Source organism: Staurois parvus, unplaced genomic scaffold (genome assembly GCF_062004578.1).
Source record: "Staurois parvus isolate SC_StPar_1 unplaced genomic scaffold, SC_StPar_1.0 ptg000202l, whole genome shotgun sequence".
Classification (NCBI taxonomy): domain Eukaryota; kingdom Metazoa; phylum Chordata; class Amphibia; order Anura; family Ranidae; genus Staurois; species Staurois parvus.
Window position 1 is genome coordinate 5,470,538 of NW_028317998.1, and position 24,443 is coordinate 5,494,980.

A 24,443-nucleotide genomic window follows, 5' to 3' on the forward strand; every position below is an offset into this window, starting at 1 on the left:
CTTCCAGGCTACATGATCAGATAAGGCTCTGGTATGGAATATAGGGGACCCCTTGCCTTTTTATTGGCTGGAGTCCCCTATTAACATTTATATCAGACCCTTATCTAGGATAAGGGTCTAGTATAGATGAAAGGAATCCTTCAGCCAATGCTGTCATTGGTCAACAATTTATACAGCATCATACAAATATGCCACTTCACAGGCAGGTAAAGGGCATCCCTGAAGCATATGATTTAAGCATTTGTCTACCAACACTGTTTATAAATTAATTTTTAAAAATCTTTAATGATCAAAAAAATACTTTAAAGTCCTGTTTTATATGGTTTCTACCTTCAATGTGTTTACATTAGAGGACTAACAAGCCGCCAAAATTCTTGTGCAATACAAAGTAAAAGAAAAAGAACTATGGTTTCAGTGCTTCTGTTGTGAACTATGAATATTTATTTTATTATATTATATGAATATTTATTTCTCCACAATGCCTATAGCTACAGAGATTAATTATGGCTTATTTCAAACTGTTTATACTTCTTGTTCAGAATATGTAGATACTTTAGTGTGCATAGTCTAGATCCAGATAACCTATGAGATGACACTAGGGTATGTGCAAATTTAAAACTCAGAAGTCCCAACCTATATAACAGTTTTAAGCAGAAAAACACATTTTATAGTTATTACCTCTTGTTACTTAATGGGGGACTCAGGGATCCCTGAGGAACTCATGTGATCTGTGATGCAACACGTTGGAGGATGGAGTTGGGTGACAGAAGGTACTTTCAATGTGTTGGAACGCAGATGAGTTTACTTTTTATGTAAGTGACATTCTTTTTATCAATAAAAAATGTATTATCAAGTACTGCACTATGGGTGGCCCCCTTTATTATTCTTCCATTTTAGCACATACCAAGTTGAATTGTGAGACCTTTCCCATAGAGGAGAGAGAGCAGAGTATAATCCATGGATGGTGTGACAATTTAAGCAATTCTGACTTATATGAGAATATGGGTCCCATATGAAGGTGACCAGCCATTCTGCACAGACAGTGGAGCACATATGTATTTTTACCACAGAAGGGAAGTCACTGGCATGAAGGATTGACACAGCACAGATATCCATCCATATTAACTTCATGCTGTGGACATTTTTGTTGGTACATTGGTCACCAGTACTATTAATTATTACCACTATCACTGTATATATTAGGTGACACATAGTTATTTATAATTTTGGTATTTATATAAATTTGGCACATGATATGCATTGTTTATGAAGTATAAGCTATTTTATTTATGTTGTGTATATTGATCAATTCTGTATATTGTATTTTATTTATTTTTGTATATTGGCTTAATTCAAAGAAGTATAGATTTGCAGCATTGGGGATTTGGTAGAGTTACAAATGGTTTGTGTATTATTAGAGTGAGAATGCGCTACATCACTATCTTTGGCTTATCTGATTCACTGTGGAATATCACACAGCTAGGTGTCAGCAGCATTCTCTTTAATTTATTTTTCAATTTATCAATTTACTCAAGTTTTGTGGAATTATACATATTATTAGACAGCGCATATGCATTCACTTCATATTATAGTGAATTCCACTTTTGTTGAGAAAAAAAATCCCTCTGGGTGACCATGTACATTGCAAGGATTTTAGCAAACTTCTTACAGTTTAGTACCTGTTTCTGCTCCAAATGAATAACTTTGTTAGATTATTTCTTGTGTAGTGTGGCTATGTGTAGGAGAGACTAGTTCATTATAAGCAGTTGATGGAACTTTCAGAGTTCTGGTGAGTTTTTGCAGTGTTTGCATCCCTTTGGAAGTGATTAACCAAGAATGAATTTATTTATGCAGAGGATGCCTAAAATCTGACTTGCATTTTAGTGTAGAGTTCTTCACCTAAGCAGGAAGTTACATTTTTGGAGGCATTCTGTACAACAACTGTGTATAGAATGCCTTCAGGTTGCCATATTGAATTGGATTTTGTGGAAAATTACAGCACTGCCGTTTGAAAAGTAATTAAAAGAATAACGATATGTCTTATGTAGCAATTGTATGTGCTAAATTATTTTTTTTGGTTTGCTATATTTTTTCCACAAAAGTGGAGTTACCTCTAAAAGTCACATGTTTAGGACTGATCTTCACACAGAAAAAAACTAAACAAAACACAATAATACAATAAATGAAATCATTAAACAACAAATGTACAATTTAATACAACCAGTATAGGTATATGAAACTATATTTATGTTTCTTTCATATATTCCCCTGCACGGGAGAACTGAAAGGGGAACAGAACTGTGAGGCTGTACAACACAGCACAATTTCAATCCATCTTGTTTAAAAAGGAGAAAACAGAGTTTTATAAAAGTGATGACCTTATTGATGAGGTGATGCTCTTTCAATGCCCAGTAATGACAGGTCAGTGACCAATTTGTAGTTCTTGACCTTGTTGGTGAGGTGATGCTCTTCCAATGCCCAGTAATGGCAGGTCAGTGACCAATCTGTAGTTCTTAAATGCAAGAGCAAAATGTCATTGATCTGGCTATGATGTCCAACATGGGGATAAATAAAACAATGTGTGTTTTCTTTCTAACTTGTTGTACATATCTACTGAAAACCATTTTCTAAAACCTGGAAGCAACATAAGAATGCTGGAACCTTTTAATTATAGAGTTAGGACCGTTGATGGATGAAAAATGGACATCAATGCACCGCTACGGTAAAGAGGATGTAAACGGATGATCATCCATTTACATCTGCATCCGTCAACATCCGTTTTTTTTAAACAGATCAAAGACCTTTTTTTTTGTTAAAGAAACAGAACAGATGAAAAACAGATGTAAATTGACAAATGGTTTGTTTTTGCATTGCTATTGGATGTAAAAAAACTGATGTAAAAACTGATGGTAATCTGATGGAAAAACTGGTGGTAATCTGATGAAAACATGATGAAAAAATTGTGTAAACTTCATCTGTTTTTGGAGGTGCGAGGTTGAAGCAAAATAAAAGTTTGCCAGTGAATGTAGGGTGTGCATAAATGCATACAGTCATGGCCGAAATTGTTGGCACCCTTGATATTTTTCCTGAAAATCAAGTATTTCACACAAAAAAGGTATTGCATTAACACATGTTTTGCTATACACATGTTTATTCCCTTTGTATGTATTGGAACAAATATAAAACAGAGGCAGAAAAGCAAATATGACATAATGTCACACAAAACCCCAAAAATGGGCTGGACAAAAGTATTGGCACCCTTAACTTAATATTTGGTTGCACACCCTTTGGAAAACATAACTGAAATCAGTCGCTTCCTATAACCATCAATAAGCTTCTGACACCTCTCACCCGGAATTTTGGACCACTCTTCCTTTGCAAACAGCTCCAGGTCTCTCTTATTGGAAGGACACCTTTTCCCAACAGCAATTTTAAGATCTCTCCACAGGTGTTCAATGGGATTTAGATCTGGGCTCATTGCTGGCCACTTCAGAACTCTCCAGCGCTTCTTTGCCATCCATTTCTGAGTGCTTTTTGACGTATGTTTGGGGTCATTGTCCTGCTGGAAGACCCAGGATCTTGGACGCAAACCCAGCTTTCTGACACTGGGCCCTACAGTGCGACCCAAAATCCTTTGGTAATCCTCAGATTTCATGATGCCTTGCACACAGTCAAGGCACCCAGTGCCAGAGGCAGCAAAACAACCCCAAAACATCATTGAACCTCCACCATATTTTACCGTAGGTACTGTGTTTTGTTCTTTGTAGGCCTCATTCCGTTTTCGGTAAACAGTAGAATGATGTGCTTTACCGAAAAGCTCTATCTTGGTCTCATCTGTCCACAAGACGTTTTCCCAGAAGGCTTTTGGCTTACTCAAGTACATTTTGGCAAACTGTAGTCTTGCTTTTTTATGTCTCTGTGTCAGCAGTGGGGTCCTCCTGGGTCTCCTGCCATAGCGTTTCATTTCATTTAAATGTCGACGGATAGTTCGCGCTGACACTGATGCTCCCTGAGCCTGCAGGACAGCTTGAATGTCTTTGGAACATGTTTGGGGCTGCTTATCCACCATCCGGACTATTCTGCGTTGCAATCTTTCATCAATTTTCCTCATCCGTCCACGACCAGGGAGATTAGCTACAGTGCCATGGGTTGCAAACTTCTTGATAATGTTGCGCACTGTGGACAAAGGCAAATCTAGTTCTCTGGAGATGGACTTGTAACCTTGAGATTGTTGATATTTTGCCACAATTTTGGTTCTCAGGTCCTCAGACAGTTCTCGTCTCCTCTTTCTGTTGTCCATGCTTAGTGTGGCACAGACAGACACACAATGCAAAGGTTAAGTGAACGTCTCTCCTTTTTATCTGCTTTCAGGTGTGATTTCTATATTGCCCACACCTGTTACTTGCCCCAGGTGAGTTTACAGGAGCATCACATGCTTGTAACATTCTTATTTATCCGCAGTTGTGAAAGGGTGCCAATACTTTTGTCCAGCCCATTTTTGGAGGTTTGTGTGACATTATGTCGAATTTGCTTTCTTTCCTCCCTTTTTTTGTTTTGTCCCAATACACACAAAGGGAATAAACATGTGTATAGCAAAACATGTGTTAATGCAATACGTTTCGTGAGAAATACATGATTTCCTGGAGAAATATCAAGGGTGCCAACAATTTCGGCCATGACTGTATATACATGGTCAACTGCTGGGACGCAGAGACTTTAAATAATGCAGGCCATAGATGGGGAGAAAAACTGCAGATTTTTCTTTTAAAAAACGAAAAATCGGTTGTTCAAGTGGCCGACGTTACCATCAATGGTAAAAAAAATCGGCCGATTTTCTACCCGTCTAGAGCCGGCAAAAAGTGTCCCTGCAGAGAGCTCTGCTATTTCTTTGACAGTTCTCTGACAGTTCCTTGACATTTATAGAAGTTGCAACAATGTATCTATTTGTTTCCATTTAGGATACAGATGTTTTTATTCGGAAACAAATAGATACAATGTTTCAACCGCTGTAAATGTCAAGGAACTGTCAGAGAACTGTCAGAAATATCGGAGCTCTCTGCAGAGACACTTTTTGCTGGACTGGAATTCTTCTTATTTTCATCCTACTTCTTCTTCTTCTTCTTCTTCTTCTTCATCCTCTTCTTCTTCTTCTTCTTCATCCTCATCCTCTTCTTCTTTGTCTTCTTCTTCATCCTCATCCTCTTCTTCTTCTTCTTCATCCTCATCCTCTTCTTCTTCATCATCCTCTTCTTCATCCTCATCCTCTTCTTCTTCATCATCCTCATCCTCTTCTTCTTCTTCTTCTTCATCCTCATCCTCTTCTTCTTCATCATCTTCTTCTTCTGCATCCTCATCCTATTCTTCTTCTTCATCATCATCCTCTTCTTCTTCATCATCATCCTCATCCTCTTCTTCTTCTTCATCCTCATCTTCTTCTTCTTCATCCTCATCCTTTTCTTCATCCTCATCCTCTTCTTCATCATCATCATCCTCATCCTCATCTTCTTCTTCTTCTTCATCCTCATCCTCTTCTTCATCTTCTTCTTCATCCTCATCCTCTTCTTCCTCATCCTCTTCTTCTTCCTCATCCTCATCCTCTTCTTCATCATCATCCTCATCCTCTTCTTCTTCTTCTTCATCCTCATCCTCTTCTTCTTCTTCATCCTCATCCTCTTCTTCTTCTTCATCCTCATCCTCTTCTTCTTCATCCTCTTCTTCATCGTCTTCCTCTTCTTCTTTTTCTTCTTTTTGTCTTCCTCTTGCAGGTCACTGCTCATGCGCAGATTTTTTATCGGTAAAAAATCGGCCGATTTGCCCACTAATTGCCGCGAAAATCAGCCAATCGGCAAAATCGGCCGATTTTTTTCCAACTTTACCGAAAAAAAAAAAACCGGCTAAAATACCGAAAAACGGCCGACCAAATCGCCCACTAACGATCCGAAAATCGGCCGATTTTATTTTCGGCCGAAAAATTGGCCGATTTTCGACCCATCTATGGCCTGCATAAGGGATAGAGGAATGTTTCAAAGAGTGTTGAATGAGCTAATGTCTAAGGAGTGGGAATGTAGGTTTGTGAATGGGGTAAGAAAGATGACTGGGGCAGGGAAGTACTGTGTACAGGGAATGTAACTGTTGTCTGATCATTTCATGGTCTGGCCCACTTTTTCAACGTTAAATTTAATATTGGCAGGAGCTAATGAAGTACAAATAACAGACCTGAATGTTTACTATAGACATTCTGAATAATAATAATTTTTTTAAGTAAAGGATACTAGCATTAAAAATGTATCCTCAAATAATGATTTGTGAAAAAATCCACTAGGTTTATCATAAATACGAATATATGGCCCACTATTTATCTTGAAAATAGCTAATTGTCTGTATACTTTGTATAAATGATCAAAGGTCAACAGCATTCTTCTTGCCAACCACCATCCTTTAGATCATTGATAATAATGTAGCTTGAGTAATGCATATTTTGAAAGCACACAAGCAAATGTCAGTCACATTTAGAGCTGGTTTAGGAAACAAAAGTATAGGATGTGAGATTGGGGGGGGGGGGGTCACTGAGCTGTAGCAGGTGATAAAGAACTGTACTGAAAAACTGGAAGTCTTGTGTGCATGCTTTGCTCAGTTTTTAACATGGATATGTGATAGCTTGGGGATCGATAGAAAATTCATCTTTATAGGTTTATCTAATGAGGTGGATAATTTTGTTTAAAAATATAGTTAAAATTTCTTTCATACCAAGCATAAGTAAATCTGATATGTCTATGAAAATAACCATTTAAAATATATTAAGCAAGGGTTTTGCAGGATATTTAATCACACCATGCGTTATTGGTAATGTACTTGGAAATTTTTATTAGAACTCTCTTTGCATTTACACTGATAAGTCCATTGATATGACGACCTTGGCGTTTATTCATGTTTGCGCAATCAGCTTTTGCTAAGATTTAGCATACCTATATAAAATGTTTGATACAAAGAAAAAAATAGAATTTATGTGCATAGTTACACTCTTAAGGTGGATGATCAATTCCTTTTTTTTTTACTTTTGCTGTTTTTGACCTAATTCTCAGTGGAAGATTTGTAGTTCTCCTGCTCCAGTCACAACTACTGTCTTTCACTTAAAATATAGATTTTCCATTTTCACCTGGAAATACAGGCCCCAGGAACATGTTTCATTTAAAGATGAAGCTTACCTACTTGATGTCAGGAGCGTATAAGCGCTCCTGTTTTTTGACAGCTGCTGATCTTATTCCAGCATCCTGGTTTTAGCTATGACGCATCCCTGTCTGTCTGCAAGGAGATTAATGTGGCCAGTCTCTGGGTTGAAACCAAACCTAATTTAGGCCAGCCAAGCCTGCAGTCTCATGCTTTTGATGGTTACATGTGCTCAAACGGCTTGTTTGCCTGTTCTACTCTGCTGATTCCCTTGTTGACGACCTCAGATCAGATATTGGACTATTCTTTGAACTCTGCCTGCCTTTTGACTATGGATTAACTCTGACTATTCTGAACCCTACCTGCCTTGTACCTGGACTGTCATTGAACCACTCTGCCTGTCTGCCAAATGCAAGTACCTGTTTGCTTTGCTCAGTTTGCACTTTCCCCAGCATGATGGCCAAGCACTACAGCATTGTGTAGAAGTCAGGGGTGGACTGCCCGAGGGCCCGGGGTCAGTAGGGGGCCCCATGAAATGCCACTGGTACATTTTAAAGGCTTTTTTGGGTGTGCTTTGAGTGTGGGCAAGGACACAGGGGCCCCATGATCCCCTATTGCCCGGGGGCCCCATGAGTTGTCAGTCCACCCCTGGTATAAGTTCAGGGGCAACTGAGTACTGGTAGGCCTGCTTGCATTATGGGAAAGGGGGCTGCTATAGGCGAGGAACACAGAAGCTAGCTATAGTGTTTGACCACCTGTATTAGGGGTAGGCATGACATTTTTACTACCTTCAGGAGTAGGCCATTTTTTTCAGTTTGGTACTGTGCTACGTTAACTGGTGATTGTGCAGTCATGCAATTCTTTACCCAAACAAAATGTATATATTTTTTTAAACACAAATAGAGCTTTCTTTTGGTGGTATTTTATCACCACCAGGTTTTTTGTTTGCGATATAAAGGAAAAAAGGCCAACAATTTTGAAAAACAAAACAATTATTTCTTTACTTCCTGCTAGAAAACAAATCCTATAAAAAAAAATTTAAAAATCAAATTTATTTTAAATTTTGACCAAAATGTGTCCTGCTACATGTCTTCGAAAAATCCCTCAAAAATTCCAATTAGTGTATATTGATTGGCTTGCATGAAAGTTATAGCACCTACAAACTATGAATTCACTAAAGACATTAATACAGTGATCAGTGATAATATTATATACTGTCACTGTACTAATTACACTGGCTGGGAAGGGGTTAACATCTAGGCTGATCACAGGGAAAAATGTGTGCTTAACTAGGTGTAGTGTGTGTAAAGTGTGTTGCTGTTACTACTAGATCTCTGAGTTTCTCATCCCTGCTTTGCAGAGATGAGAAACAGAGAGATCGTTCTTTCTGTAGAGATCTCTGTGTTGATTGTCAACACAGAGCTCTGGGCTGTGATTTTACAGAGCCAATCAGCAGGTCCCAGCCTTGAATCATTGGCCATGACTTGCCGACAGGCCCCTGTTGTGTACATTCACAGCGGGTGGGGTGTCACACATGTGTAGATAGTGATGTACAGGGGTGCCTAAAGCAGCAATGTAGTGCGGATGGGAAGTTGGGACGTGGTTACTTTTAAACATTTTTCATTGGCAATTTATCTTTTTTTCAATGGTTTGCCACTGTTTTCCATGGAGACCTAATGTTTTGATATGACTTGCCTATTACTGTGCACATTTTCAGTACTGTGAATGATGCTAGCTTAATTTCTTTGCATACTTTGGCATTTGCCATCACCACTTGCCACAGATTTACATTATGTTATGACTAATGGCAGTTTAATAGACAAATACCAATTAACAGTCACTGAATGTGGGTAAATATATGCAGGCAAATACCCTAAATATCACATTTGTGATTTTTTTTCACAAGAAATGTTAAACTCAAAGATCTCTTTCAAAATGTCACGATTGCATAGCTATGACTCATTAGTAATCAATCAATAGTGTCTTTTCCTTCTGTGCTCTATAACAAAACTTATCTGACCAGTAGTATTTAGCTCGATGTTCAAGTTGAGTTTAAAGTGTTACTAAACCCAGGACCCTTCATCCACTATATCTGGTCTCCTACAGTACACAGAACATGGAAATGCAATTATTTTAGTAAATATAAACTTCTAAACACCATTTCTCATCAGAAGTTAGAACAGTCTTGTGGCTTCTATCAGTGTCCAGCCCAGCACTAGCTAAAGCTTGTAGGAGGAGTTTTCTTTCTGCTCTAGGAGGATGCAAATCCCTTGACTAGTGCTGATTGGCTCTGTGCTGATCACATGTACTCTTCCAAGAGAAAAGATTTTTTTTTTCCCACAAGTTTTAGGAAAATGACAATGGTTTTTTTTACACAAAGTTGTAATTTAAATGGTATATTGCTCGCACATGCCATGGGTAGATTTGGAATTACACCCCAAAATATATTTTGCTACTTCTCCTGAGTATTGGGATACCACATGTGTCAGATTTTTTGCAGCCTAGCTGCATACAGGAGCCTGAAATCCAATGACCCCTTTGAAAGCCTGATGGTGTGTAAATTCCTCATTTCACTTCCTCACTACCTATCACTGTTTCAGAGGCTCTGAAATTCCAGGATAGCAGCAAACCCCCTCAATTACCCTTTTTTTGAAAAGTAGACACCCCAAAGAATTTAATAAGAGGCATGGTGAGTATTTTGCAGATCTCATTTTTTCTCACAAGATTTTGAAAAGTAAAAGAAAGAAAAATATGTTTTTATTTTCTTTTGTCATTTTCCAAAAATTTGTGGCAAGAAATGAGGTCTGCAAAATACTCACCATGCCTCTTATTCAAATTCCTTGGGGTGTCTACTTTCCAAAAAGGGGTCATTTGGGGGGTGGGGTTGTTATTTTTGTATTCTATGCCCAGCACTAGATGCTTATGTCACACATCACTCACCACTTGGAGAGCATTTGAAGACCAAGCCATTTCTGACACTTCTTGTTCACATGAAAAATCCGTAGCTTTTGCTACAAAATTACTTTGAACCCCCAAACATTATATATTTTTTAAAGCAGACACCCTAGAGAATTTAAAACCAAAATACACTTTTTTTAATTTTAATGCACAAAAACACAATACAGTGGCCAATTGTTTGGTACAATATAAAATATTATGGTATGTATGATGGTATGAGTAAATAGATACCAAACAAGACATGCCTCATGCAATGGTGACAAATTGCATACATTTTTAATATCCATAGGCTACACTTTAAAAGCCTTCACAGGCTACCATTTTAGATTTACACAGGAGGTCTAGTGCTAGAATTTCTGCCCTCGATCTGACGTTTATGGCAATACCTCACTTGCATGGTGCAATTGCTGTTTACATACTGAAATGGGGCAGACGCTTGCGTATGCCTTGCACACGTGCATGGGGGAATGAGGGTGCAGGCTGCAGACATCATCCTGGTGTAACCACTCAAAGTCCACTGATATACCAATATGTTGCTGGTCCTTGTTGTGTATATATGTTATATTCTTTATTTTTATGCAGCCTGTGGGCTGAATAAAAAAAATAGAAGAAATCTCTGCCAGAAAAAGTGTGTGGTATGCCCACCATTAGAATATACTTCCCTGCATCCACCCACTTCTAATGTTGGGCATGCATGAAATGTTCTTTTTTTTTACATTCAGCCCATGGGCTGAATAAAAAAAAAAAAGACCCTAACAGATTCCTCTATTCATGTTGATTGATGTGGATGAAGAAATCACTGCCAAAATTGTTTTTTTTAAATATACGCCGAAGCATAGGAACGATCTACCCACTGACCACCCCAGGCCCCCATGCTTGGGTATATATGTTCTTTTTTTAACTGCAGAAGAAAAATCTCATTCAACAGCGCTGCACACACTGGCAAATATTCTGAGAACTAGATCCTGTTGCTGTCAGAATAAACAGGTCGCTGCTGAATGGCATTCCTGTGATCCACCTATTGGCCATCCCAGGTCCTCATGCTTGGTCACATATATTCTTTTTTTAACTGCGGATGATAAATCTCATCCAACAGCACTGCACACACTGACATATATTTTGAGAGCAAGACCCTGTTGCTGTCAGAATAAACAGATCGGTGCTGCAGCTGAATGGCATTCCTGCAAAGAAAAGAGCAATGGTTAACAATAAAACAGTAACTCAACAAAACAACAACTATTTTTATTTATTTATTTAAATTAATTTTACTGTTTTTTTGCTATTATACTTTTGTTGTTTTTTTAACTTTGTTTTTAAAACTGTAACCTCCAGATGTTAGGATCTCTTAAAATGCGATAACCAGTTTCCTGACTACGTATAAGGGACCGCCTGGCGGTACCACTAGCACTCCACTGAATAGGCGTTCCCAGCGCACGGAATCTAAGTCCCAGGCTGCTTGTTCACCAGGGCCCCTGATGGTGGGGATGGACTTGGAGCCCCCCGAGACCAGGTCGTGGCTACTGGGCGCGTCCGTCAGTGGTAGTGGTATGCGCCAAGGGCTCCCACGGGAAAGAGTCTGATATGAGGAGGTCAGAAGACCCCACTGTGAGGGATGGGCGGATGGATGGATGAGCAAGGTCAGACGGGCCGGGTTGGTAACAGAGAGGACGGTAAGGTACAAGGCAGCGGGCATAGAATGGTTGGGTCACACGCCAGGTCAGCAACAGCAGGTCAAATCCAATAGGGGGCGTCCAGGAGAGAGGTCAGGCAAGCAAGGGTCAGAATAGGAGAAAACAGCAAGGTCAGGTACAATCCGGGTCAATAACTTACAGGGTACAGGTTCGCAGAATCACAGGATGCAGGAAAGACCAGAAGGCACTGAATGACAGCTCAGGGTGATTTAAATATCCCGCCCTGCGCTGCCATTGGTGCCCAGCGGGCGGCCGCGGCTTCTACTGCGCATGCGCAAACTCGAACGCCACGGCCGGCCCGGACCTAGTGCCCGTGTCCCTGCACAGGGCGGTGCACTGCGCCTGCGCCGGGACCATTGCGGCGGGGATCGAGGAGATCCCTGACACTACCTAACATCTTTCGAGACCCTGTGCATATATATGCCCTAGACTGTGCCGTGCTGTAACCTATAATACTCCACTAGTGTGTGGTAGCGATGGAAGCAGTTCTTGAGACAGAGACCAGGTTGGCCAGGACAGGAGGGACAAAAAAAGTGGGTGTCATGCCTAATTCAATGTCTGCTACAGACACATCTTTTTGGGAGTGACTTTTTGGTTGAGGTACCAGGAATGGCATCAGGAAAATGCCTCTCATGCAGCTGGCTCACTGCATCTGGGTTGGGGTTTGGGCCACAGCACCTCCTGGATACAAAAGGGCCATGACGATCTCTTCCCTGGATGATCTCTTTCATTTTCTTTGTAAAACACAAAAGCATTGTGAACCAATTGAAATAAATATACAGACACTTTTTTATACCAGCATCTGGCTTCACAAAAAAATAAGTAAAGCTTCATCATCTGGTCATTGAAGTCCACCCCTCCCATATTAAGGTTATAGTCATGGACACAGAGGTGCTTCTCAACACCAGCTGCCATGGAAATTTGGATGGTCGTGTCTGCGTGAATGGAAGAAGGATGAAAACATCTAATTTGTCCTTCCATTTCACTGTGAGAAATTCATCATTTCTCAAGCAGGCTTTCTTCCCCCTTCTAAAATGAGTATTTAAAGCTATTGGGAGAAGCCCCAGTGATTAGGTCGCACGGTGCCACATCCGCCAATTCCAAGATTGTACAAATGTCTAAGCAGTGGCACGCATGTATAAAAATTGTCCATGTATAAGTAGTATCCCATTCGGAAAAAGGGTAACACCAAGTCCCAAACTATCTTGCCACTGCTCCCCATGTAGTCTGGGCATCCAAGGGACTCCATGTGACTATGTTTTCCCTCATAAGTCTGAAAATTACAGGGTTGCCCTCTCACAATTCTTATACATTTTGACCCCATATCTGGCATGTTTGCTGGGGAGAAATTGTTTGAATGCAAACATTAATGAGGGACTCATCAATGCAGATATTTTGCTGAGGAGTATACACAAATTTCTGGTTAAGGTGATTTACAAGGGGCTGAATTTTATGGAGCCTATCATATTCAGGGTCACCCAGAGGACGACAGAGTGTGTTATCAATGAAATGCATAAATCGCATTATATTCTCATATCTATGCCTGGCCATGGCAGTAGAGAACACAGTCATATGATGAATCGGGTCTGTGGACCAATACAACCACAATTAATTTTTTTTAATAATGCCTATGTTGAGAGTTAGGCCCAAAAAAACTTTAAATTCGGAAACTGTTATAGGTTTCCATGTAAATGGTCTGGAAGGTTTGAATTTGGGTTGGTGGTAATAAATTTCTAAATGCAAGAACTTCCTGCGCTAGAAATGGGGCCCTATTCACCAAGCTGCTGACACAATACTCCTTACCAACATGAGTGAATACATATAAATATAAGGTGCAGCGCTATACCTAAGTGTACTAAATAAATAAATATAAAGTGCAAACTAACTATTCAAAGTGCTCTAAATATTACCACAAGGTACTATACTTATGTGCAAAAATTGTGCATTAACAGAATGCTGTGCAACCCGTGTATTACAAAAGAATACAAATAAAGTGCAATTAGTGACAAACCAAATCACTGCAATCATTTGTTGTACATATTAATGAATCCAAATAAATTGTTTTTTTTTTTTTTAAAAATAAATAAAAATAAAAAAGTGTCCAAATGCAAAAAAAACACTTTTCAATCTTCATGCATGTGTCACACGTGTCCACACTGTGTGAATCCAAACTTTAGCCGTGATGGCCCCTCACCTCCTTGTCACGACCCCACAGGGTCAGCTCGCTTAAAACAGGACACCACTTTTTAGTAGCTCACCAGGACCTCACCCGCCTCTTATACAGGAGGCAGGAGATTCATAGCATGGGGTATTGAAGGCTTATGAGGAGATGAACACAAATGTGAGTGGGCAATTTTATTTTACATTTACTATACAAATTAAAACAGGATTACACTATGTGAGTCTCTTTTGTGTCTGTATATGAATCGTGGAGGAGACTACTGATAGAGTATAAGAGGCGGGTGAGGTCCTGGTGAGCTACTAAAAAGTGGTGTCCTGTTTTAAGCGAGCTGACCCCGTGGGGTCGTGACAAGGAGGTGAGGGGCCATCACGGCTAAAGTTTGGATTCACACAGTGTGGACACGTGTGACACATGCATGAAGATTGAAAAGTGTTTTTTTTTGCATTTGGACACTTTTTTATTTTTATTTATTTTTAAAAAAAAAAAACAATTTATTTGGATTCATTAATATGTACAACAAATGATTGCAGTGATTTGGTTTGTCACTAATTGCACTTTATTTGTATTCTTTTGTAATACACGGGTTGCACAGCATTCTGTTAATGCACAATTTTTGCACATAAGTATAGTACCTTGTGGTAATATTTAGAGCACTTTGAATAGTTAGTTTGCACTTTATATTTATTTATTTAGTACACTTAGGTATAGCACTGCACCTTATATTTATAGGTGGTAATAAATTGTTGTGCGTAGAAATTGCTTTGATCCATAATTGATCCATACAGATCTTCAGTGAAAATCAGCTCCTAAAAATGAAGGGGAGTAGTTAAATGTGGTGTTTCCACCTTAATTCTGGGTTGGGCAGTGAATGGGGGAAGTGCGGGTGGTGCAGAATTTGTGGGCTGCCAGTCAGGTTTCGCAAGCACATTCAGAAGGACACTATGGCCCTGTGTTTGAATTCTTGGTGGTTGTGGGACACTACTTGTGCTAGCCACTGCACCAGCTTGTACTACACTTATGGGACTTGCCACGTCACCAAGTGATACTGCAAGTCTGATATGTAAAAGACCAGGATGTACTAGGCCCCTGGTGCTCACCCGTTCATCCATAGGTAGAACAGCACTAGTACTGTCACTCTGCTGTATATATCCTGAGCCTGATTCTGTCAGTAAGGCTTCCCCTTTATTCTCATCTGACATATTTATTTTGGCCATGCTCAATTCAACAAAGCAAAAAAAAGTTTGATTATAAAACTATACTAATAATCACTATACATGAAACCTTCTCCCCTAGACACAGTATTCTGAAATGTAGTTTTAATGATATGGTTTGTTCTGTTTGGACCTTCCTTCTGTTGTTTGCTTTTCCACCCAGCATCCTTTTCTCAAAAAGATTTTTCAAACCATTAGTTTGTAGTTTTTTATTTTCCTAACACTAGTTTGTAGTAAATGACTTGGGAAACATGACAGACATCATCTGTATATTTCTGTAGATTTGTGTTAAACATATCAGTAAATGATTAACCAGCAATCTATTCAAGCTCCTTGTTCCAGGTGTATAGATTTATCACTTTATATTGGGATTTTAAAAAATCTATATAGCACTGGTCTATCCAATATCCTGTATTGTATATTGCAGTGTTTAAAAATATAATGATGAGAAAGGTTGTATGAAACTTATGAGCTTAGAAATAAGTTATACTGAAACTTAAAAGCTATATACCGAGATACCATTTTTATCCTGCAATTTAACCTAATTCTGAGTTCAGCAAAAGGTTATATCTAATGATATATGCAGTGAATACAATCTTCACTATATAGATATATTTGATGTGTAGCAGATGTCTTTTTATTGAGGATTTTCAGCAAGATAAAACAGATGAAAACAAATACCATAATAATAGATTACTTAAACAAGCTAAAGATGCTATGCACCTGCAGAAACATAACTAGGGCCTTGAAAGGCACAGATCACTATGAGGCACTTTCTAGGTTGGGAAATAGCAAGGGTAGGTTTGGATAAATATGGATGTAATTTAAAAGCCTGCAAATTGTACCTGTTGTGCTCATATGCAACTGGGCAGATGCTGTATGTTAATTACTGTGTAGAGCATCTAGTCAAAATTCCAGGTCTGTGGACCTCATTTGTGAAATAATGTTTATTATAAACTATCAGTCATTCCCAGGAGGGTTGGCCTTGGGAAAGCAGAGCTACCAGAAGTGATACACAGTCACCACACATCATGTTCCTGCCTGTTAACAATGCACGTCTGTGCTTGAATAAAGTTTACAGAATTCCCCCTTTCTGAAAGAATGATTCAGCTTATTGTTGCTAAACTTGAGCAGTTTGTGCATTTTTGTTGGTTGAATACATCAGCATAACAAGAAACAACCATTTGCCCCAACTCTAGCCATTGGATCCAATTGTGTTCAGAGTGGACAAACTGTCCTTTTCCTAGTCTTGCCCAGACTGATATTATTGCTGTTTTTTTCACCTCAAATGCATATTGTACATGCATGGAATGAACGCAATTGCTATTTTAAAACCTAACTCCAGAAAAAAGTCTAGAAAACAGTCTAGGATAGATATCTTAAATGAGGAAACAGACAAAACACATTTTTACAAGGAGAAGAAAGAGTTAAAACTTATGGCAGTGTTTTTATTGCTGCATGTTTCTTCAGGCTCCTTCACATCAGCTTGCATTGTAAAATGAGCTTTGTTAGCTTGCGGGAACATATCCGTTCTGTACTGGCAGCAAGGGGTGGTGTCTTACATTCTTACCACTTAAGGCACTTGTAACCTTTTTTATTTTTTTAACTTTATTACAATTTTACAAAGTGACATTTAACTCTTCTCTTTGCTTTGCAACTGAGATGCTGTGTGGTGACCAACTGATACTTCATATGAGCTCTGGTGTGTTGTGGAAAAATGCAGACATGCAGTTTTACTCACCTCTCTGCTCAGTGTCCGTGTGAACAGACCCTAGCAGTGAGCCTGCATTCATCTGTGGAGATGTATGCAGGTAACCACACATGACGGGGGCCCTTTCAACTGATCCCGTGGCCCTTTTCTCCCATTGCAGGGCCCTTCATTATGGTCCAGAAGCAGGACCCTTTCTCATTTTGTACAGCGGGCGTCCCTTCCTGCCGTGGTGGTGGAGGCTGGTCGCAATTGCAACCTTTGCAACCCTGGTAATTGTGCCACTGGTGTCAGTCTTATATTTTTATTTTTTTTACAATTATATTTTTTATTATTTTTACAATTGCTTTTCAGGAGCCCTGCTTTGGTTTCTAAATAGACCTTCAATGTTCCACCTTTGCGACAGAGAAAGGAGATTAAGGACACAGACCTGGATAGGAGGGGCAGTGGGGGCAACATGTAGCAGAACTATTTTCTTCCTGCAGCTGCTATAAGGGAACTGCACTGGCTCCCTGCAGCATAAACCCCTGTAGATATGCCCCTGATGCACACCAATGACATGAAAATAAACTTATGATTTTGCAAGGGATAGTGTAAGTCTGGAACAAAATTAAATAACAGTGTCCATTGACTTTAGGTAAATGTAAGGCAAATTGCACAATTTTAACACATTTTTCAGTTAGAAATGAGTACCAGATAGATATGTTTCTTGACACAAATAGGAGAAGTATATCCAAAGCCATTTTGTCTATACTTCTCCTGGGGATCACAGGAGTGCAGTTCATTCTGCACTCCTCTGACCCATTTTCAGTTGACAGCAGGTTAAAGCCTTTTGCCGGCTAACATCACAGAGCCAGTCCAGGCTCTGAAAAGATCCCAATCATATGATTAGGATCCACCCAGATGCCTGGACCAGCAGCTGGCTCAGCCAATAAGCTGCACCATTTGGAGACTTAAGCAGCTTCTACCCCCCCTCCCAACCCAGTGAGCACTGGAGGGGCAGAACAGGGAGTTGGTGAGTGAGAGTCACCACTCTCTGATCATAGCAGATGGGAGAGCTGATCAATCAGTGTTGTTTGTTCTCAGTCTTAGAGCTGGTGGGGGATAGATGCAGCATCAGATCGATGCTGCATCCACTTAGGTGAGTATAAATGTTTTATATTTTTAAAAATCTATACTTCTCTTTTAACAGATGCTGGATATGTTCTCTAAAGCATTTGAGCCTAGCTGGATATTTCACACTTCTTTCTGCTTTGCTATAAAAACACTGTCAGAAGTTTTAACTCTTCCTCCTTCTACTAAAAGTCAGTGCAGTCTTCTTCTAATCAATGTATAAATTATGTACAACAGTACAGCAAACATGCCCCTTCTTTTAACCAAAATAAAAAAAATAAATAAATAAATCAGCAAGAAAGTTTCAAATCTGTAACTATTACAAAATTAGCTGTCGTTTGTCTGTATTTATCATTGAGAAAAGGTCTGAAAACTTGCTCAGCCCTATCAATGAATAAAGTAATAAATCTTTTTTGACAAACTATGTCAGCAATTATGCTCTTCATTGTCCTTATCTTCATGCTTCACGTAGTAGTCAATTTTCATTTCACAAAAGATCACGTCAATGGTGACCTAAAACATTAATTTGTTGCTGTTCAACACATGTAAACACTTACGCAAACATGCTTTAAAATACAAGTTCATATTTATCATACACTATTTTCCTAGTCCCATTTAAATACATTTATTTCTTTTTTTCATTAATGATGAGCCAAATTGCCTGGGCAAATTTCAAAGAAGTTCAGATGTCGAACCCAAACTTCTTGAAAACAGTGAGAGCCAAATTTATCTCATTACAAAAAACTCATTTTCTGGGCTAAGGGTGCGAAAAAATAAATTAAGAGTAAGTACTGCCCTAGGAAACTTGTACCTAAAAAAAAAAATTAATTCTATTTGGCCCGAAGTGGGTATTTTTGTAATACTTAAAGTGAAACATGCCCAATTTTTTTGAAATAACATGCATGGAGGACATGGCCACATCTGGGGGAGTGCAGTGGTGAGCTGCAACCCCCAGAATTCAGTTGTGCCCCCCCTCCCAGGCAACACAAACTCCATGAATATTGTGCCTGGGCAGGGTTGCTACCTGTCAATCAGAAGAAGCTGTTGGGCTGGCTTGCTGCACCTGTGAAGTTCTGATGTAGGGGGGCGCTCTGCCAGATTGTGATGTAAGGGGGAACTCTGTCATATTCTGATGTAAGGGGCAGACCATCAGGCTGTGATGTAAGGGGCACTCTGCCAGGCTCTGATGTAAGGGGGCACTCTGCCAGATTCTGATGTAAGGGGGCACTCTGCCAGGTTCTGCTGTAAGGGGGCACTCCACCATATTCTGAAGTAACGGGGCATTTTGCTAGAATCTGATGTAAGGGGGCACTCCCTCCAGATTCAGATGTAAAGGAGCACTCCACTGGATTATGATGTAAGGGGGCACTTCACTGGATTCTGATGTAAGGGATCACTCTGCCAGATTCTGATGTAAGGGGCACTCTGCCAGGCTCTGATGTAAGGGTGGCATTCTGTAGACTCAGATGTAAGTTGGTGGCACTCTGTGGAAACTGATGCATGGGGGGACTCTGATGTATAGGGGGAAAACTGGGGACTTTGAGGTAAGGGAGGACTCATCCTAACTGCTGCACTCTATACTGTATGTTGTTTTGTTTGTTACTTGCTCCTGAGTCCTGACCCCTGCACTGTATACATTATGTTGTACATAGACCTGACCAAGGTGTTCATTGTTGCAACAGTTGCTGGCTTTAATTCAATTCTTCTTTAAGGTAGGCTCAGGAAGGTATCCCATATGTTATTCACATTTAACCAGCTGGTTGAATAAAAAAAAGGAGATGATTACTTCATCCACACAATAGATATGGAAGATGGAATCACTGTGGTATTTTGTTCTGACAGCGGGGGAAACTTCCCCACCATCATAATACACTGATCAGTGCTGCCAGCCACAGTTGACTGCACCAATTGAGCAGAAATGTTTCTAGAGGCTGGTTTTGCAGAAGTCGATCAGTAGATTGACTTCTGTACAAGCAGCCTGCCCATACAGTACATGGATCAAAACTCATCCGGTCCCTCCTGAACCAGATTTATTTTGATCCATGTATGGCTGCCTAAGACAAAAATATCCTTTTTGTGTGCACAAAAACATATGTAATGGAAGCCTTTAATTAAAACACATTTGTCCTGAGGTTTATTTGTGTTACTTTATCCTGAGGTTTATTTGTGTCTGTGAGACTGTCAGTTGTGGCACAGTAATTAGAATGTTGTGGGTACAAGGACTGTTATATGTGTGCATTGTAAACAGCAGACACAGATTCTGTTCCAATACCTCCTTATGACCCCCCCACTGGCCAGACGCAGAACTTTTCTGTTCTGTCCGAGGGTACTCAATGTCTTTAATAATCATAGTATTATTCACATTTTGTTATACTGCCTTGACTTTTTATTTGTAACGTTAGTCAGACTAGAGTATTGTTAATGTTTAAATATTGTTTATACTGTTTAAAGGCTAAATTTGCATGTAGGAACATATTAAAAGTCCTCTGCCCTGTTGATCCCCTGTACACTGCCATACTGAGCCCTGTACACTTCGCCACTGACTGCCTGTCCTCTGCCCTACTGACCCCTGTCCTCCACCATGCTGATTCTTGTCATCTCTCTGCTAATCCCTATCCTTTGCCCTACTATGCTTGCCTCCTGCCCTCCCATCCTCTGCCCTGTTGAACCAATAAACACTGCCCTGCTGCCCCCTTTCTTCTTCTCTGCTGACCCACTGTATACTGCTCTGCTGATCTCCCATCCTCTGTCCCTTTGACATTTTTTACTGCACCCCCACAATAGACCATCCAGATTCGGCTCTGATGGAGGATGTCCTAATTATGCATGTCTCCATGCAAAAAAACAAATAAAATATACGAGGTCCTCCTACAAAATCCACACCAGACCCTTAATCTGAGCATGCAGCCTGGCTGGCCAGAGGAGTTTGGGGGAAGGGGGATTGAAAGTGCCTACATGAATGAGTATGGGGTACACAGACCTACTTATTCATCTAAAAAGTTGTAACCTAGAAATAAAGACATTCAAACACTTGACAAGTCATTTCTTTAAAAAAAATTAAAATACCCCCCAAAATATCCCTTGTATATCCATTGTCAATCATGATGCTCTCTACCCACTGACCTGTGGGGAAAAAAATACCATGGTGCACACAACCAATTATGGCAGTATACAATCTACATGGCATCTCCCTAAGCTGTCTTCAGCTATCTAAAGGAAGGAGTAAGGATAGTGGTGAAATCATTGAGAAAATATGGGCAACAGTTGCCAAGGTTGATCTGTATTTAAAAGAGCAAAATGATCATTGAAATCTTCCCACCTGATTAACCACTTGCCGCCCTGCCACTGTAGAGATACGGCGGCAGGGCGGCACTGGCAGGCAAAACCACGTTTTAAAACGCGTGTTTTGTAAACAGATAGGGGGCGGATGCGAGGCGCGCCACCGCCCTATCTGTCCCGCCGATCACCGCCGCGGATGTCAGTCGCCGGGTCACAGCCGGTCTTTACCGGCTGTTTCCCGGCAATCGGCGGCAAACAGTGACAGACAGCACAGCTGCAGTAGCTGTGCTGTCTGTCACTTCCCTGACAGCTCGAGGACGAGCTGATCGAGAAAGAAGAGTTTCTCTCTCTCGATCAGCCTTGTCCCATCCAGCACACACCCTCGCCCCCTAGTAAAACACTCCCCCTCACTCAGATAACCCTTCCCTGCAAAATAAAATTAACCCCTTCCTCCCCAGTGCCATTAGTACAGTGTCAGTGTTTTTTTTTTTTGCACTGATCACTGTATTAGTGTTTTTGGGGATGTCAGTTACCCCAAGTCAGTACCCCCCAATGTCAGAATGTCCGCCGCAGTCCCGCAGTCCCGCCATAAGTTGCTGGTCGCTGCCATAAGTCACTGATCGCCGCCATAATGCGCTGATCGCCGCCATTATTAGTATAAAAAAATAACTAAAAATCCCAGTATCTTTCCCGCCATTTGTAAACGCTATAACTTTCACGTAAACCAATTCATTTACACGTATTGGGTTTTTTTTTTAAGCAAAGACATGTCACAGAATGCATTTTGGCAGAAATTTATGACTAAATTTGATTTTTGCATTTTTTTTTTACTGGACATGTTTTATAGCAAAAAGTCCAAAATATTGTTTTTTTTTCCTCAAAATTGTCAGCCTTTTTTTTTATAGCGCAAAAAATAAAAACCGCACAGGCAATCAAATACCACCAAAAGAAAGCTCAATTTGTGGGGAAAAAAAGGATGTAAATTTCATTTATGTACCATATTGCATGACCGCGCAATTGTCCATTAAACTAGTGCAGCGCTGTATAGCAGAAAAATGGCGTAAATTGCAGTATTTATACCATAGTTTGTAAACGCTATAACTTTCACACAAAGCAATCAATATACACTTATTGGGATTTTTTTTACCAAAAACATGGAGCAGAATACATTTTGGCCTAAATTTATAACCAACTTTGAGTTTACTATATATTTTTTATAGCTGAAAGTAAAAAATATTGTTTTTCTTCAATATTTTTGGCATTTTTTTGTTTATAGCGTGAAAAATAAAAAGCGCACAGGTGATCAAATACCACCGAAAGAAAGTTCTATTTGTGTGAAAAAAAGGACGTAAATTTCGTTTGGGTGCAGCATTGCATGACCGCGCAATTATCAGTTGAATTAGTGCAGCGCCGAGTAGCAAAAAGAGGCCTGGTCTTTAAGGGGGGTAAATCCTCTGGAGGTCAAGTGGTTAAACTCACCGAAATTGTACTTCTCAGTACAGCTCACAATGAACTTACTAGAGAAACAATACATGTGGGAAAATTTTAAGTTCTTTTTATGTTTAGCCTTAAAAGAGAAGCAGAGAAAATTGTAAAAACAAGTACAAACAAGGAATTAAAATGACAAAAGTTTTACAAAATAAGTAATAAACCTAAATACAATATAGTACTGTCCATGATGGCTTTTTTTAAAATTTGCACTAGTACTTACATTTTCAGGACAAGATTTCAGGGTACACCCTCTTCCTCTAAGGTTTGAACTTCCTGACTGCTGCACTCTATACTGTATGTTGTAATGAGCTAAACAAATGTTCTATAAAACTCTGTTTTGTCAAAATTTTGGAAATCGTTCCTGTGTTTGTAGAGCTATTGATTCAAATTTTACTTTTCAAAAGAGGTGTACTCATTTATGCTGATCACTTTATATACACATGTGGAAGATACATATTTACATATTTAGACATTTTATTTTAATGTAGTAATTTAGTGTGATTCATATTTCAATCAATAAATATGATGAAATAGTAAACTTTTTAAAAGAATATAAAAAAAAACACTTTTCCCATGCTCACTTTGTCATTGGGAACAAAGAGAGTTAGACTTGTGTAAACTCTCTCCACCTACTTACCTACTTATGTGGAAGTGCTAGGTACCTGAGCAGCCAAGCCCCAGCATTGTCATATGACGGTATGTAATTATTAACTACTGTACACGCCCTCTCTCCATGCCAAAATGCTGAGGAACATTTTAAAAGTGTAAGATAAAAAGTAACTGTACTTACCATTTCCTCTGGTTTCATACTGCAGGGGGTAATGTCATACTCTGAAGAGACCCCATAAAATTCTGAGTTGCCCAACTCAAACACATTGCAAGACCATGTTCTTATGAGCTACTCAGTATTCTCCAGGATCTTGCCAGACGTATCTTGATGTAAACCTTGCCTAGGCCTCATAAATATAAGCCAAGGTAAAGATAAGTATTAGAGATGAGCGAATCGAAGTATCCGAAGTGGAATTCGAGTCGAATATCTGAAAAATTTCGATTCGTGCCGAATCCGAAAAATAGCCTAATTCGGACGCGCGAATCGAAATTTTTCAGAAAATGGCGGCTGACATGTGCGGCGACGGAGCGGGGATGTCTGGGAAGGCGCGCAGACAAGGCGCGCTGACCCATAATGCATGCCTCAACTACATGTGATCGCATCAGCCTATCAGCAGCCAGCCAGCCAGCACTGTGTAATGGTCGAGCTATAAATAGCGGCCATTTTGGAATTCTTCATTTGCCTGCAGTTATTGAACAGAGGCAGACCGCTCTGTACTAGGGACAGGGACAGAGTTAGGGCCACAGAAACGATAATTGGGGACAGAGAAAAGTTACTTAGGGACAGAGAACCATTACTCAGGGACACAGACTTGTTAATGAGGGCCACAGAATCGTTATTTAGGGACAAAGAAACGCTAGTTAGGGCCACAGAATTCATAATCAGGGACAGACAGAATTGTTACTCAGTGCCAGAGAATTGTTACTTAGGGCCACAGAAACTTTACTTAGGGCCACAGAATTGTTACTCGCACAGACACAGAATTGTTACTCGCACAGACACAGAATTGTTACTGAAGGCCACAGAACTGTTA